Source organism: Eublepharis macularius, chromosome 5, assembly GCF_028583425.1.
Source record: "Eublepharis macularius isolate TG4126 chromosome 5, MPM_Emac_v1.0, whole genome shotgun sequence".
Classification (NCBI taxonomy): domain Eukaryota; kingdom Metazoa; phylum Chordata; class Lepidosauria; order Squamata; family Eublepharidae; genus Eublepharis; species Eublepharis macularius.
In genome coordinates, this window is record NC_072794.1 from 137,300,099 (window position 1) to 137,314,628 (window position 14,530).

The window sequence follows — 14,530 nt, forward strand, 5'->3', positions numbered from 1 at the left end:
GCCAACCCTGCTTAGCTTCTGAGATCTGATGAGATCAGGCTCACCTGGGCTATCCAGGTCAGGGCATCTAGAATGTTAGGTTTTCAAACCTGCCCTCTAATTCTAGTTCTGTTTTTTTCACCATCATGGTCCAAGATTCTCTGTTTTGGGGTTCCACAATGTGGTAATAAAGACACCAATTTAGGACGAGCAAATTTTGGGGTGAGGGAGGCAAAATGTGCTACTTTTTACAATACAAAATGTAATGCAAAATGTGCTACCCTTTTACATCACTTTTTTGTGGATAGCTCAAAAGGGAAGAGATTTTTTGCAGCCTCCCAGACTTCCAGGTAGTTGGACCTTCCCCAAACATGAGTTTTCCCCCAGCTCAGTCCTTTCATTAATCATTCACTGTGGCCATATACCCAGTGCCTTGTACCAAGGTGGTACTGTCTCTTTGCAGTCACAATTGCCTAATGGATGGTACCATTTACTTTTTTCCTTCCACATCCGCCTCCCTTTTCTGTCTAGCCCATTTTTGTCTCCAAGGTTCTCAGGGTGAAATACACAGTCCTCCCCCATTTTATGCTCACAACATCCCTGTGAGATCGGTCAAGGTGAGTGAATATGACTGGCCCAAGGTCACCAAGCAAGCTTCATCACAAGTGTATGGATCTAACCTCAGGTCTCTCAGCTCCTATTATGACACTCTGAGCCCTGTATTATACCAGTTCTTCTTCCTGGAAACCATTACCTCCTTGCGAGTAGGAGTTGTCTAAGTAATGCCATTGAAGTTGAATAAGCTACTGTACTTCCCATGATAAAGAGGAATTATACAATCATTGGGTTGGAAGGTACCTCCAGGGTAATCTAGTCCAAATCCCAGGTCAAAGGAACATTCCATCTCCCCACAAAGTCTTTTAATGGTAGAAATGTTTGTTGCTGAACATTGAATTCAGTACTACATCCATAATATCACATACATATTTGCTGATTCTTTAAATTTTACAGAATGAGAAGGTATTGGAACTGGACTTCAGAGAGAGAAGAGGAGAAAAGGTTTTGTCTTCCCTTTAAGAAAGGCTAGTTTATTGGATATCTCCTTGCTACCATTCTAGAGCAGCTTTCGTAATCTGCACAGCTTCAGCCACTGGGAGGTGCACAAGACATTCTACAAACGGACAGTCCAAGAAAGTGATGGAATGAAAGCATGCAGTATTTTCAAATGTACAGAGATGCAAACTTCATAAATATGTCCTTTTAAAAATGTAAACAATTATCTTTTTCTTGAACCCTGTTTTTGATGAGAGCAGATGAAAAGACTCACATCATATCCAGCTCCTCCAGGAAATGCTGTTTTTTTTACTGCTTGCTTTGAAGTAAAGAGTGGGGGAAATGATTTAGAAAGGCACACACAAAAGGCACTCAAGTTGGTTTAGCACCATTTACAGTGTCAGAAATCCACTCAGCAATGTAATTAAGACACAGGCATTTGTGCGCCATTGACTGAAACTGAGTCATTGCGGCTCACTTTCATTAAGTATCCTTGAATCAGCAGCCTATTGAAATGGCAGAAAGAAATCCCTTGAAAAACACCATTCAAAACAGAAAAGGGTTTGAAGACTTGGGCTTGTATAGTTATCGGTAGGATGTGTATATCTGCCCAGCATGGAATTTTTTTCAGCACAATCTTGTACTCCAGTCTAAGTTCATTGATTTCAATGAACGTAGCCTGGAGTAATTCTGTATATAACTACATTGTTAGTCAATTAGACATTTCAAGTTTGGATGGCCATTGTTTTCCTATGGAACAAGCAAACTTGATTAGTCATGAGGTAGGTTCTATGGTTTATGAGCCTGTAGCTTAACTCTTGAGCTAATCATTTATTACACTTTTATCATGCCATTCCTCCAAGGAGTTTATTTACTTTATTTGTATCCTGCTTTTCTCCCCAGTAGGGACTCAAAAAGCAGCTTATATCATTCTCTCCTCTTCTGTTTTATCTTCACAACAACCCTGTGAGATAAGTTAGGCTGAAAGTGTGTGACTGGCTCATGGTCACCCATCTTGCTTCCATGGGAGAGCGGGGATTTGAACCTGGGTTTCCCAGATCCTAGTATGGTACTCTGACCATCACACCACAAGCTACATGGTTTGGATAAATGAAATACAATAAGTAAATGAAGTGTAAATGAAGTAAATGAACACATTTCCTCTGCCCCAGTCCCCATGATGGCCACCACTCCACATTACTGTGTGTGTTCAGTTTTTTTTAAAAAGAAATTGGTAATTGATGAATCTATAGACAGCTATATCAATATGTCAATTATTAATTTGAAAACCCCTTGGAAATGATGATCATAAATTGCTGAGATGTCTGCCACAGGGACTAGGACAGGGGAGATGGTGCAGATGCGGGTGGGATCGGGAAAAGGATTTTCCCACCCACATGGCAGCCATCCAGGCGACTCTGTGATCTTTCCTAAAACATTGCAGCAAAAAGGGTCTGGGAATGATAGCAGAAAAGACAGGGGAAATCTGGAAGGTATATTGAAAGCACCACAATGCGGTAGGGTAGCAGGAAGAACTACCACTTTCCAATAGCATCCATACTGGGGCAACAACCCATGTGCAAGAGACCTGTAACTGATGGTTCCGTATAGAACAATGTTTAGTCTGTAACCTCCTTGTAGAAAGGGAAAGTCTGTAAGTCCATTCCATTCCATTTTGAATAAATTGGATGGAGGGGGTTGTTGAACAGTTGAACCTGCTGAAAGGCATGTTCTTCAGGCCATACTTGAGTATCTCAAATATATGACAACTGTGAAGAAAACTATCTGGGCACCATGAACCTTTCTTAGTAATCAGCATTTGGTAAACTCATTTATACTTGGGGTTTGTTTAGTTTTTAGTGTAAATAATCAACTGTTAATGTTAGATCATAAGGTGGGTTTAATTAAGTAAGTGGTTGATTAATATATGTAAAACAATAAACAAAAAGTAATTAAGCTGGGTGCTTTCTCCTTGAGGCAAGGAACCCATATTGGCTCAGTAGCGAAGCAGCTGCTTGGGCATGCAGAAGGTCCCAGCTTGGATCTCTTGTAGGTGATCTGAAAGATGCTCCCTGACTCAGTAGAAGGAAGCTTCATCTATTGATGCCAAGTAAACATTTTTTTAAAGGTGGAGTAATTTCAATATCCTGGAAAATTTACATTATGAAATAAGGGCCGATTCCAGACGGCCCTCCCCATCCCGAAACGCCGCGCGTCGTCACGCAGAAAACGCAAAATATCGCGTTTTCTTGCGCGAGTTTTGCGTGACGTCATGCAAAACTCGCGCGAGAAAACGCAATATTTCGCGTTTTCCGCACGACGATGCACGACGACGCACGACGTTTCGGGATGGGGAGGGCCGTCTGGAATTGGCCAAGGTGATCAGATCTTTGCCTCCAGCTTAGAACTTGCTTCAAAGGACTTAAGCAATGCAATCCTGACCACAGTAACACAATTTCACCAACATACAGCACAGACTGGAGTAACTGCGCAGTGTTGCACTAAATGGGACGCTTCATCCATCCTTGTGCCCCTGCACAATATAGTTCAGCTGTCTTACTGCATTGTGGGTTTTTCCTCATGTTCCTTTGAAGCATCAGTTATTGGTCATTGCTGGGGGCATCACTGCAGAGCTCATGAGTTAAGATATGATCCACTATGACAACACCCCTTGCTTACATATAGTGTTTGGCGTTCTGTTAACATACCTTTCTCTTGGAATCTTTATTTTCACATATTTATTTTCAGTGCAAAGTGCCATATGTATAAATTTAATCCCATGGATCAAGGGGGTGCACAGAAGACAGAGGGAATTTTAAAGTCTCCCACTGTGACAGTGCATAAATATGTGGTGACTTATTTTCCCTCTTCAACATATCTTTACCTTATAAGTACAATGGTAGTAAATGGAAATGTCGCATTCCATTGCAAGGCCAATGAGTTTTTATCACTGCTGCCAACTCCCTGAGCTGTTGAAGTAAAAACATATCATGGGAGGCAGAAGGATGTCATTACGGTCAGAACACCACTTTGCAGCTGCTGGAAATAGGCAAACTGTGGCCTATATTTCACCACTTTTGAAAAGAAAGGGATATAAAATTTGAAGTGATAGTAAGGATTTTACTTTTATGAGAGGAAAGGGAGCGCATGCCTTTTATGTGCAAAACACAGGGGGATACGTAGCAAAAGTGAACACAAAAGTTTAATCTGAATTTGAAAAACTAGGAAGACTAAGAAGTTTTTGTAGCTTGTGGGCCAGATCATTCCACAAAACATGCTGAAAGCCGCTATGGTGTAATGGTCAGAAAGTTGAACTAGGAGACCCAAGTTCGAATCTTCACTCTGCTGTAGAGCTCGGGCTAGCCATGCATTCTCAGCCCCACCTACCTCACAGGATTGTTGATAGAATAAAATGGAGGAGGGGAGAATGGTATAAGCCACTTGGGTCCCCATTGGGAAGAAGTAAAGTAACTAAATAAATAAAGGGAAAAGTTTTATCAGTAAGAGATGCTCGAGAATTAGCTTATGCAGTTTGACAACAGTTTCTGTTCAGGAGGAGCAGATTTTCACCAGAAAATCTATAACCCCTGGAACTGACATCATGCTGTTGTCCAATGTCCATTTTTTGTTTATTTTTCTCTCACTGCTGCTCATAGCAGCAATAGGAAATGGGAGCTGGGGGCAGGGGATCCCCCACTCCCACTAGAGGTTTGGCAGCCCTACATAGGGGGCTATCTGATTGGGCTTGCTTCTGGGCCTTTTTGATGTCTGAATCAATCCTCCTCTACATTAAATTTTACAGCTGGTTATACCATTACTAGGTCAGTCAAGGAAGATAGGTCAGAATTAGCCCCATGCGAAGCGTAGGAGCATACCTGTAGCCGGTGTGAAGAAGCCACTTCCCAGAAGTAATATCATTATGTCTTTCTGGGAGCATGGGAGAAAGTGCCAATTGGTAAGTCCCCAGTACCCTACCTTCCACTGGGAACCCTACCTATGGGGTTCTACAAATTTGTCCTCCATGTCTCCTAGTCCAACATCTAAGTAAAGCAGCTGGGATGAATCATCCAGAGATTTTTGCTGACACTTATCTCTATCTCTCACTTCTCTTAGATCCTAGGGGAGATTGTGGAAAGCATGAACAGGTGCGTAGAGGCAGTTTTGGAATAGATGAGAGCTTACAAGCTGAAAGAGCTAACAATTCTGACAAACTGGAGGTGCTACTGGTGGGGAGAAGTTTGACCAGAATGAGAATATCTCCTTGTGGCTAACTAAGACACCCTGCAGGGCCCAGCCAGTGGTGAGGCGCTTTCAACGGACCAGCCAGAAGTAAACATGGCTGGTCATGGAGTGGCATTCAATTGCCAGTGGGGAGGTGGGGCTTGGCCCAGCTACGGAGGCCTTCAAAGGCTGGTGATGGGCTGGCAGTAACAGCCCCAATGCTGCAGCCATGAAGACCAGGGGGAGGATCAGGGCTGTGGGGAACAAGTGGCAGTGGCAGTTAGGACTGCCAAATGGCAGCTCTCACCTATTTTTTCTCTTTTGTGAGCACGCGAAATGCACACATGCTTCCATCTCAGAGTGTTGATGTCACTTGCAGCAGTGAAGTCATCACTGGTACACAGGCAGCCAAGTAAGCAGGCCAGCTGGCCACTTCCCTGGCATTCAGGAGGCCAGATGAGTAAATGGGTTGGCCACTTCCCCGGCCCTCAGAAGACCAGGCAAATGGGTAGGCTGGCCACTTCCCTGGCATGTAGGAGGTTGGGCGGGATGAAAGGGGGGGGAGAGGGAGGAGGAGGCGGTGCAGGAGGCTGGGTGGGCTGGCCAGCCACTCCTTCAGGAGTCTGGGCTGCCTAGGGTTGCCAGGTCCCTTTAACCTTTCAGTGGGAGATGGGGACTGGTACTCATCTGGGTGTTCTTCTTCCTTGCATGTGCTCCCTTGAGGAAGTGATGTCCTTGTGCCCAGCAGGAGTGCATCACTGCATGCTGGCCCAGAAGATTTTGGCCTCTCAAGCCTGTTTTGTAGGCCTTCCCCCACACCTGCTAAGAAGGTGAGTGGTGTCAGGGGGCAGAGGCTGGGAGCAGGGAATCTCCTGCCCCCACTGGGGGACAGGAAGCTCTAGGGTTGCCAGGAAACAGTGGGGAAGGGGAGGAGGTAGAGACTGCGCATGAAGGCCTGCTGGTGCTACTGCCAGCTCCTGCACACCAGTGGTCAGCCACTTCTCCCCTGCCACCAATACCAGGCATTTATATGTCCAGTATTTTAACCAGGTTTTCCCTAGACAGTCCAATAAAAAATCAGAGCGTCCAGGGAAAATCTGACACCTGGCAACCCTAGTGGATGCATCAGTGGCCAAGGAAACAGACTTGCCAGGACCTGACATGGCAGCTGGAAGAGTGAGGGAAGAGGATCCCTCAGAGGCATGGGCTAAGGCAGGCCCTACCAGGCACGATATTAGGGAATGCTGCATGAAACTGGGAAAGTACAGTGACAGAGACACCACAGAGGGCACAGAATTGGCCACAGAGGCTCAGAGGGCAGCAGCCAGGAGAGAGGACAGGAAGCCTGGTCCCAGGGTTCCCAACCTCCATGTTGTGGCTGTATATCTTCCGAAATTACAACTCCAGACAACACAGATTAGTTCCTCTGGAGAAAATGGCTGCCTTGGAAGGTGGGCTGTGTGGCATTGGGCAATCTCCCGGGGGTTTGGCCATGGCAAACTGCCCAGCAATCGACTGCCATGAGCAGACAACCTGGGCAGGCACACAGAGGATGAGCTCCCAGCAAGGCATGATAACATCACTTCCTCAAGTGATGTCATTGCCCTGGTGGTGGGCATGCTCCCGTGCTTTGCAGGAGCCAATTTTGGCCCCCAACAGGCTGAATTGCCCCCACGCAAAGTGCAAGAGCATGCCTGCTGCCAGCACAATGATGTCACTTCTTGGAAGGTTAGATCTGCCAGTAAGTGCTGAAAGGGTATAGGGACCTGGTAACCATAAGCTAAGGTCCCTCCCCTCCTTAAACCCTCCCCTCCCCAGGCTCCACCCCCAAATCTCCAGGAGTTTCTCAACCCAGAGCAGGTAACACTACCTGGTCCCTATGGGAAATTCCCGCTTGGCAGTCTACTGTTCTGGGTAGCAAGTGGCCCTGAAAAGGTTAAAGGCTCCACAGTGTAAGAACTCCACAGGGTGGTTGCCAGCTCCAGGTTGGGAAATTCCTGGGGTTGAGCTTGAAGAGGGTGGAGCTTGGGGAGGGAGAGACTCCAGAAGGTTATAAGGCCACACAGTCTATCCTCCAAAGCAGCCATTTTCTGATTTGCTGCCTGGAGATCAGTTGTAATCTTTGCTGCCTGGAGATCAGTTGTAATTTTGAGAAATCTCCAGTCATCACCTGGAGGTTGGCAACCCTAGTGGCACTGCATGAGGGCAGAAGCAAGGAGCAAGAAAGGTGGGACCACTTCAAGGACCAAGGAGGAACTGGGGGGAACCCGTTCTACCAAAGGGGTAGGGAACCTGCTCTGAGGCCAAGTGGAGTTGTGACACTTCTCTTCTGGACTGAGTTGCTCTCTCCCTAAAGGAACAGGTTGGTAGCTTTGGGGTGCTGCCGGACCCAGGCCTCTTCTTTGATAAACAGGTGGCAGCAATGGCCAGGGGTGCTTTCTATCAGCTCCAGCTGGTAAGCCAGCCGTGGCCCTTTCTGAGAGGAAAGGATATCGCTACTGTGGTGCATACCCTGGTAGATTAGATTACTACCATGTGCACTACATGTGGCTGCCCTTGAAGACAGTCTGGAAGCTACAGCTGATACAGAATGCTGCAGACAAAATGTTGACTGGAGTGGGTTGTAGGGACCATATCATTACAATCTTGTTCTCTCAATTTGCTTCTAATCTCAATTCAATTTGCTGGTGTTGACCTTTAAAGCCCCTACAACTTGTAGCCAGCATACCTTAGGGACCACCTTCTTCCCAGATGAACCTACCTGTCTCTGGTTATCTTTGGAGGCTTTGCTTTGGGTGTCCCAACCTGAGGCTAGATGGGTGGCAATTCAAGAAAGTGCTTTCTCAGTCATGCCATCGAAATTTTGGAACTTTCTTCCCAGGGAGATTCATCTGTCTTCCTCTTCATTGTCTTCTGCCAGTGGGTGAAGACTTTTGTTTCAGTTGGCTTGCCCCCAATAAACGTCTCTTGGCCCTCCTTTCTGGTTGTGTTTGCATGTCTATACACTGTTTTTTTGTACTGTTAAATAGTTTTAAATGTGGTTTTAGTGTTTTAAATGTCTTAATGCCTTGATGGTTACTGCCTTAGGAACCTCATGTGGGTGGAAAGGTGGCACGGAAAGGTTTTAAATAAATAAACTAATTAAATAAATAAGGCAAGCTTCATAATAAACTTGATGACATCTATCAATAAGAGCTTTACAGGAATGGAACACATCTGTCAGGGATAATTAGAACACTAAATACCAAATCCAAAGGGAGATTTAACATTTCAAGTAGTAAACCAGTGCTCATGCTTCAGTCTTTCCCCCCTGTCCTTATGAATCAAACTTTAGGCAACATTTTAAACACACTGTGGTTAAAATTTGGTTGTGACACCCAGGGCCAGTAAAAATTGATTTGGGGGCTGGCTGCAAAGTGCTCCTTAGCTATCTTTTACATTTTTATCGTTTGTTCTCCACTGTCGTATCTAATTCTCCCAACAATCCAGCATCCAACCCCTGTTTGGACTGTTGAGTGCCAAAAAGTGAAAGACGATATCTGATGGACAAGGAATGAATGTTGGTGAGTTAAGTAAATGCACAATTATCTACTCTAATTTTTCAAAAGGTCATTTCTTAGAGCACTTTCGGGCAAAACATCCTAAATCTGAATATCCACTAATGGGGTCTGAACTGGTGGTGACTGACTAGGAAAGAGATCTCGGGGTTGTGGTAGATAGCTCAATGAAAATGTCAACTCAGTGTGCAGCAGGAATGAAAATGTTAATTCTGTGCTAGGGATTATTAGGAGAGGAATCTAAAATGAAGCAGCCAGTATCGTAATGCCCTTGTGTTGATCTATGGTGTAGTTGAATTTGGAATTCTGTCTGCAGTTCTGTTCATCACATCTCAAAAAAGATAATGTAGCGCTGGAAAAGGTTCTGAAAAGGGCAACAAAAATTATCAGGAGACTGGAGTTCCTTCCCTAGGAGGAAAGGCTAAAGAGTTTCACACTTTTTAGTTTAGAGAGAAGATGACTAAGGGGGAAGTATAATGTATGTAGTAAAGTTATGCACAAGGGAAGGATGAAAGTCAATAGAGAAAGTGGCTTCTTCTCAGTAATAGAACTCTCTGGCCACCCAATGGAGTTGATGGACAGCAGGCCAGACAAAAGAATGTACTTCTTCACTTAAAGAGTAATTAAATTGTGGAATTTACCATCATGGGATGTAGTTTAGTTGGTTTTAAAATGGAAAGACACTTCCATGGAGGACAGGCCTCTCAGTGTCTATTAGGCACAATGACTAACTGGAACTGGGGAGAACATGGATATATGGAGAATCGTGATTCAGACACTGCAGTTTGACCAAGCCAGAGATTTAAAGCCATAGTTTATCATCATTTGGGGTGCAGCCAGTGTATGTGAAGGGCTAGGACACTGACATCTAGCACATGCAGACCAACCCCAGCCTCACACTGGTACTATTGCTATTTATAATGTAATGGGAAAAGCCTACAATGACCAGGTATAAAACGCTTCTCAAATTCATCTTTTTCCTTTTGCTTCACAGCCCCTTTAAATTAGTACGTCTTTGACGCCGCTGCTAGACTTAATATTTACCTCCTACTCCCCGAGGGTGAGGGGCTGCAAGAAACAAACTGCCGCCTGCAGAAAGAGTGGTGGTGAATTGATGAGCATTCATCCTTTAAGCCCGAGGAATTTGTGAGCAGGGTTCACCTGAATTGCAGGAAACACTATTGAGCTACTACAGTATTGATTTTAGACATGTGCTTAGGGTTTGTAGCCTCACACTTTTCCCTTTTGTCTGACTTGGAGCTCTGCTGGAAGCTATCAACAGAATCTATTTTAATTGCTGCTTAATGAGGGGGGGGGAAGAGCCTCATTAAGAGAACTGTGTATAGAGTTGCAGTTCTACTGTAGAGTCCAGTGGAATCTGCCTGAATCATCCTGGGATTTGCTCTGCAACCTATGGCTAGGGAGTCAAATGTGCCTCAGTATAGAACCAAATACAGCTCTTTAAAAAAATGAAATCTTCAAACAAAGGGATATTAGACAGGTAGGTGGGATGATAGAATAACCAGCGATTCTTGCAAAGATTTTTAAGGGACAAAAGTGTTTCTTAGAGATGCTTTACAGAAATGAAAATGACAGAGGTGAACAGTTGCCAGTAATCCAAGTGTGACACCAGAGCACTAAAACAATTTGTGCAGAGTGCTCCTGTTTATATTTATCTTATTCTGAGACCTCCTGGGTGTCACTTTCCAATAAAGGACTTGCAACACCCAGTGTTGATTTATCTATCAATCTATCAAGTATTAGTAATGCTAAATAGTATATTGACTGTTATTCAAATGGGGTTTCTTATACTGGCTCTGATGATCTCTTGCTCTGAATTTTGACATCATTTGGATCTTTAACTATATAATTCTGCAGATTTCTGTGCTACACAATTAAATTCTTCAGCAGGGCCATGGTTGCTTAGATCATGAAAGCAAGGTAGGAGTCAGGAAGTGGGTATCTACACCATTTCTGTTGGGGCTGATGGTCAAAGTAGACCTGGTGCTGGGAGTTCTGAGTTTAGAGGTCCTAATTGACCAGAGGCCAGAGCTTTTCCAATGTGGCTCCCACATTGTGTGTTGGGCTCCCTCAGGAAGTAAAACGAACCCCTTTGTTGGAGATCTTTAGGAGGTACAGCAAGGCCTACTTGTTTGCCAGGGCTTTCAAGAGGGTATAGGCATCTTTTAGGGTAGAATTCAATGAAAATGTAGGCCCAGCATACAGCAGGGAGTTGGAGCACCTTTCCTAGGAGGGAGGAGAGACTGGAGAGACTAGGACTTTTCAGTCTAGAAACAAGATGGCTAAGGGAGATATGATAGAGGTTTATAAAATTATGCATGGTGTGGAAAAAGTGAAGCTTTTCTTCCCTCTCCCATAATACTAGAATCTGGGAGCATCCAATGAAGTTGTTGGGAAATAGGTTCATAACAGACAGATGGAAACATTTGTTTACTCAAAGAGTAATTCAACTGTGGAATTCACTGTCAGGGAAGATAATGATGGCCATGAGCATAGATGGCTTTATTTATTTTTATTTATTTATTTTTTCAATTTATATACTGCCCATCCCCAGGGGCTCTGGGCGGTGAACAGTTAAAATCGATAAAAACAAGAACTAAAATCAATATACAAATAATAACACAAATTAACAAAGTGCAGTGGTGGGGAGAACCCTCCCCCACCCCAAAGGTGGGAGGCCGACATGGCACCGCCCCCTTCAATCATCAAATGCCTGGCGGAACAGCTCTGTCTTACAGGCCCGGAGGAACGATAATATGTCCCGCTGGGCCCGGGTTTCCATTGACAGAGCGTTCCACCAGGCTGGGGCCAGGACTGAAAAGGCCCTGGCCCTGGTTGAAGCGAGGCGGGCTTCCTTAGGGCCGGGGACCACAAGTAAATATTTATTTGCTGATCGAAGCGATCTCCGAGGAACGTACAGGGAGAGGCAGTCCCGAAAATATGCCAGTCCCAACCCGCTCAGGGCTTTAAAGGTAAGAACCAACACTTTGAACCTGATTCGGAATTCAACCGGAAGCCAGTGCAGCTGGCGCAGGATAGGTGTGATGTGTGACTGGTAAGGTATACCAGTCAGGACCCGTGCCGCCGCATTCTGGACCAGTTGTAGTTTCCGGATCAGGCCCAGGGGTAGCCCAGCATAGAGTGAGTTACAGTAATCTTTACTGTAATCTGTGGGCCAAGCTACAAGTGACAAATGACACTTGAATGGCAAGTGTATTTCTCCCTGTTCACTTGCCCTCCACTGAATCCACTTGCCAGGCAAGTGTCTTTTGTCATGTGTAGCTTGGCCCTCCAGCTTTAAAGGGAGAGGCTGATTTGTGGAGGAGAGGTCCTTCAATGGCTACTAGCCATGATTACTGAAGAGAGCTTCCATATCCACAGGCAGCAAACCTCTGAATACCAGTGTTGGGAAGCAGCAGTTGGAGAAGGCCTTAGCATCTATGCCCTGTTTGTCTTTCAGTGCAACTGGTTTGCCACTGTGGGAAATAGGATTGATGGACTAGAAGAACCATTCGTCAGATCCTGCAGGCTCTTCTTATGTTCTTATGCCACCTGCTTATCCAACAGGAGGCTCCAGTCTACAGACCTACTCCTTAAAGGGGTAGTGCAACCCCATTCAGAACAGGAGATATCCCGGGTCCTGGGTCAGACCTTTCCCTCACCATTAGCACCTCTGTTCCAGCTTAGCCCTCATCCTTCCCCAAACTGCCTCTAGGCACCTTCCCAAAACCGCCTCCAGGCATCTGTTCATGGTTTCCACAGTCTTCCTGGGAAGCACAGGTTAGACCTTTGAGGTAGAACTGAAACCACCACAAAATGGTGCCTGAGTTCCAACTTCAAAAGGCAGTCCAGAAGGATATTGTGATTGATGGTACTGAAAGCCACTGAACGGTCTAGGAGACTTTCTACCATTTACTCACATTCCCTGCCAGCGCTCCCAAGGCTGGTAAGAGAAAAATGAAGGAAAATGGAGAGCAAGCTGAAATCATTCCAGGACATGACATCACTTCAGTGAAAAAGTGGAATTGAAGTCATTACATTGAGCAATGTTTGGGGTGAATCCTAGAAGTATCCCCTGATGTAATGACATCACTTACATTTTTTTTGCTAGAAATGATGTTGCTCACTGGCACAATGTCACACAACACCAGCACACTTGTCCCTACCCTCAGTTCCTCCCAGGGAGTTGCTGGCTGAGGCCTTCAGGTGCTCTAGCTGTTGTCAGCCTCCAGGTGAGGACTGGAATTCTCCCAGAATTACAACTGATTTCCAGACTACAGAGATCAATTCCCCTGGAGAAAGTGGCAACTTTAGAGGGCAAACTCTATGGTATAACATAGATTCTAGGTGAAATCCCTCCCCAAACTCCACCTTCCACAAGCACTGCCCCAAACCTTCACCAGGTCAGAGTTGGCAATCCTACTGAGGCCCTGTTCCTTCCCTACATGGAGCTCAGGCTGTGTCTGCTGTTTGTTTGCACTAGACTGATATTGTGTGTGGTTAAGGGGCCTGTGCATCTTCTCCAGTGCATTTTGGGCTGGGATGTTGTTACATTCTGAGAAGCACCTTAATAGTGATAGTCAGGGATGCTGAATGAGATACTCACCACTATTTTCTATTCCAAGGCAAAGTCAAAAATATGTTATTAAATGATAACATGATTCAAATCAGGAAAAGACTCTTGATGGAGGATGATGCTACATTATGCCGTTATGATTTCCCACTCTGTAAATTCTGATGTTAATTAATCCAAAAATTATCAACTTTGCCTAAGTTGCTGAGGCATGCAGGTGGACCAAACAAGAATTGCACGGATCACCAGGCCTTTGAGATCTGAGTACAAAGTTACAAAGATGGGAATGTTGAAATAATATTGAGTTTATGAACAACTACTGAGAAAAAAAAGAGAGAAGGCTGTCCTTTAAAAACTACGACTGAGCCGAAATGCTTACTCATGAAAAAGTCACCATCCTGTTCACAAGCTAGTAAGCCATCCCTCTAGGTGAATTATCCAGCAGTCTTGGAAAGAGGGGATGTAATGTTCCATTCACTTGCCAATGCCAGTGATTATGCTTTTACTGGGTTCCATTTTTTGTTCTCTGGTTTTTAGCCACAAGATAGCAGAGTGATGGCAGAAGAATTGCTCTTGTTTTGTTCTGGCTTTAGGAATCATCATCATCTAGTGAAAATATATTGGCTGTGCAGAAGTGTCATGAAGCCCAATGTGAGTGAGGGCACAGCAATTCCCCCCTCAGGACTGATTTAACCTCACAATGACTTTGTGCAACCAATGAGGACCAAAATAAGATCTCAGACCAATGCTTCCTGCTCTTGCTCTGGGCTTTGTGTGTAACAAATTCAGAAAAACGGTGCCCCCTAGCATTAGGGAGTGGTTTATTATGAGGGGCACTGATTGCAGATCCTGAGCTTCAGATTAAGTTCCCTGAATAGCAGGAGACTATCCTTGGCTAGCTGTAAACTCTGCAGAGGTGCACAGAGTTATTCAGATCTTTCATTCTGTTAAAATCATTGTAGAAAATATGCTTCCCCTACTCAAGTATTATTTTTGATAACATTAATGGGGGGCAGCTGTTCTGAAAAAATATGTAACTTTTGGAAAGATTCCCAAAGGATGAGAGACGAGCACTAAAGAACACCAATCTATTCAAAGGAAACAAAACTGACTCGCATAATTACTA